The sequence below is a fragment of the Ipomoea triloba genome, chromosome 4 (assembly GCF_003576645.1).
Source record: "Ipomoea triloba cultivar NCNSP0323 chromosome 4, ASM357664v1".
Lineage (NCBI taxonomy): Eukaryota > Viridiplantae > Streptophyta > Magnoliopsida > Solanales > Convolvulaceae > Ipomoea > Ipomoea triloba.
The window spans coordinates 7691376-7695360 of NC_044919.1; the positions used below are offsets into that span (position 1 = coordinate 7691376).

The 3985-nt window shown below is 37.7% G+C and overlaps 1 long non-coding RNA gene across 2 annotated transcripts; it reads right to left on the bottom strand.

Moving 5' to 3' along the window:
- Window positions 1–373: 373 nt before the first annotated feature.
- Window positions 374–1702, bottom strand: LOC116015996. Of its 2 annotated transcripts, XR_004097704.1 has the most exons (3): window positions 1391–1702; window positions 650–787; window positions 374–547 (listed from the first exon to the last, which is right to left on the bottom strand). It is a non-coding gene; the product is annotated as an uncharacterized LOC116015996 (long non-coding RNA). The 2 variants fall into 2 exon arrangements; XR_004097703.1 differs by having other exon boundaries at window positions 374–787.
- Between the last annotated feature and the right edge of the window lie 2283 nt (window positions 1703–3985).

Below are 3985 nucleotides of genomic sequence, written 5' to 3' on the forward strand. Positions count from 1 at the left end.
TGTGTGTGGCAGCGTGTGCACTTCATTGTGGTGTCATCAAATCATCTAAACATGCCCCTGTGCACCACAGGAAAAGACACTGCGCACACTAGGCCACAGGAAAAGACACTGTGCACACAAGGAGAAACGAGTGTGCATGTAACCGACCATCTGTCTTCCCCCTGCACCAAGCAGTTTCTATGAGTGTGCACTCGATCATTTGTAAATAGTTGTGCATATTTGTACAACTGCCTGTGCACACCACTGTATTTTACGGAGTAGTTAACAACCCAATGTTAACAAATACAAAAATAAATATTTTGTTCCAACAAAAATCACATCTAAGTTATACGAACTTTAATCCTGCAGAAATTTGTCCACTGCAATACCAAAATAAAATCACATCTAAATTCGAATTGCATCCATTTCTTCTTGAGCAAATTGTCCTTCGCTTACTCCATCTTTGATAATTACAAACAAGTATAGTCATTACAACAAAAAGGATAAAAGAAATGTGTTTCATGAAGCCACTGGACAAGACATGAGGCTAATCCATTCATGCAACAACCTAAAAACAATATATAGACTAAATGTTAGCTTCATAAAATGGAAAAGCCAAACTCAGATGTTGTGCACTGATATATAAAACATAAAAAGATCAGCAATGTACTGCAGCAATTGGAGAACTTGTGTCCGCCCCTAGAGATAGATGAGTAACATCTGCCCCAAAAATTATCGTCGGGTGATCAGTCAAGTAAGGTATGCTTCTCTACATAGCTAGCTCCAAAAAATAGTTTCTTCCGCCAACCTATATAACAGATGTTAAACATCACTTACACCAAGAAGAAACACTTTCCATAAAAGGTTCAAGTGCCTTCATGAGTCCTTCTCTAAAGGGATCTATATATACAGGACTGTTGCTACTGTATATATATATATATATATAGCTGCTGCCATGGCTTCTCAAAACACAAAAAAAAAAAAAAAAAAAAAAAAAAAAAAAAAAAAAAANAAAAAAAAAAAAAAAAAAAACCAGAAATTTTAAGAAAAACAAAGGATCACAAAACAAGAAAATCAAGAACCTGAGGGATAGAAAAACAAACCCTCCTGGTTGTTTTAATGAAAATCAAAAGATTTATACTATAATCAAGCTAAAAAAGCTAAACTGCATCTCTATTCTGAATCACCTGGCTTTCAAAAACCACTACCTGGATCTCTACTTTGACCTTAATTAACAAGTGCAACAATACACAATTCTAAGGGACAAAAACACAAACATTAACATTTATCTTGAGTGCAACATTCTCAAGATATTGGTTGTTATTAAACAAAATCGCCTGAACCCTGATCTAGGTTGCGGTGTACCCATCGAAAAATATAAGCAGTTTATTTTTTATTTTTCGAAACATACCTCTGTTTTCTAACCGATACCTTGATCCTCTTCACCATTTCGACCGGTGTGCGTGCATTCGTTCGCCCCGGAACCTTAGTCTGGGTTCTGTTTTCCCCTTCGCCAATCCTACGAAAAAAAAAATCTAATAAAAAAAACCTCAACTTTCAGTAGGGGACCTCACCCCTCGTTGTCGCTTCTCTCGCCGTCTCGAACTAGTCACGCCTCACCAGAGTATTCTTCATAGAGCGCATTGTGCAGATGTAGAACGAATGTAGTTCGTTAATACGAAATCGACGGTGTGGGAAGAGAGAAAGTCGGGTGTTGCCTATGTTCTCGACTTACCACTGCACACTCTATTACATTTTTGCCCTTAGATTGCTTAAAGTTTAAAAAATCAGCCTATTTTTATGCTAACACCTTCTAAAATATTCTACCAAATCTAAACCATTAATTTGTTAAGATTATGTCCTATTTCTCATCTATATGGGTTGTCTCATATGAAGTCTACCATATATATATACATGTATATACATGTATATATACATGTATATACATGTGTATAATATATATATATACATATATGGGATGGTTCACGTGCGGTGCGAATTGAAGCTTCTCCCAGGTGAAAAATGGGTAAGATCTAAGCCGTTGATCAAATCTAGATCAACGGCTTAAATTGATGGGAAATTTAAAGAAAATGCGCTTCTTGGAAAAATGGATGCAAATGATCAAGTGTCTCGAATTAATGCACCTTAAGCTTCGAACTTATGCACCTTAAGCTGAAAAATAATGCACCTTGAACTTTAAACATATGCATCTTAATAATTAAACTGATGCACCTTAAACTACAAAGTGACGCACCTTAAGTTTTAAACATACACATCTTAAGCTTTAAACTTACGCACTATAAGTTATAACTTACGCACCTTGAAGATACAATACGTAAAGGAAAGGAAATTGAGTTGTTTAACCATTGCAAGAATGCTTCTAGTGCTCTTTAGGTAGGATTTGTGTGAGTTCTTATTAGACTCCTAGCAAGGCTTACACAATACCGTCATCGTTTTGGTCTTAAAGGCTTCTCATAGTTCAAGGGAGCACCCAAGTGTCACCCTATCCCTAAGAGTCATTTCATCAAACACGTTAGCTACACCTTATCCTACACTATGTCCTCTCGGATCCAAGGCGGGGAAAGCAATTGGAGAGTTTACTGATACCTAGCAATCTCTTGCCTAGGGGGAAGGTTCCTAATATGTCTCATGAATTTGGCCCTAATTCACAAGACAAATTCAAAGACATCCACTTCCAACAAGAAGACACAATAAGAACAAGATCACAAATCCAAATTAGCAATGGAATCTCACACTAGCTTTATGTAATGACTTCACAATTCAATCCCTAAAAGATACCTAGCCACTCACGCTAGCCATATCAACATCAAATAAATTTAAAGAAAACACAAAATTGCAATTGAAAAGATGGACGATTACCACAATTAAAGTCCAACCCCCAAATCCTAGTAAAAATATCATATTTATACTAATAAATCCCAATATCTTCGAAATGTCGCACCTTGTTCCCAGTCACGATCGTGACAAGGAAACTTAACTGCCCCAGACCTCGGCTATGATCGTGGTCAGGCTCGTGACCAAGTATGTTTCTCCGTCACGACCCCAGCCACGATCCTGACCGGGGTTCTGATGAATTCCCCATTTACACTTTTCTTTTGCTCCTTCAAATCAATGTCCAAATACCATCCTTTTAGCTCAAAAGTCCTTCAAAACATCAAAAATGTACAAGTGATAGGGTTTTGCCACACGTTAGCACATTTCAACATATTTTATCTATAAATCACTACAAAGGACTTCATATACGCACAAAATAGCATCTAAATGGCCCTTAAAATGAGCATCTTTAGCACTTATCACAAGTTTTCACACTTTATTCTTAGTTGTCCTCAAGGAAGCTATCAATCAATGCAATAATTAAGTGCCCAAAGATAGCTCAAGACAATCTCAACATTCAAAAGTTTAATCAAGAGTACGTGTTGTGTAAGAAAACTGTTGGTTTTATCTCCCACGGAATGGTCGAACGGCAGGCCAACACCACCGAAAAATTGACTTAACACAATCGGAACTAGAGTAACTTTTCAGCCCTCTTTGTATTACGATTCGCCTTTGAGTACACTGAATTGCTTATGCTTCTCTCAAGGCCTAGAACCCCTATTTATACAAGCTACGAGGGAGTTCTCCCTTAGGAAACTTCTAAACTACTTTAGGAACTCTTTCCTTATTATATTTTAGGCATATCTCTAATCTATCTCGACCTTCCTTCAGTATTTCTCGCCTTCCGCCGCCAAACCCTTTTGGAAACTTTGATAACCGTATGTCTTGCCTCGCCCTTTTTGCACCGCCTTTCTTGCATCGCCTTTTTCACCTCGACCCCTTCTAGGTCTGTCTGGTCCGACTTATCTTTTTCTTACTTCTTTAGCCCGACGTTTCCTCCATGGTAATTAACTGTTTCAATAGCTATGTTCAATCATTCTTAGTGTAAGATCTTTACCTTGTCATCTTCTCAATTCCTCCGACCGGCCGACCGATCATTGACCGACCTCCG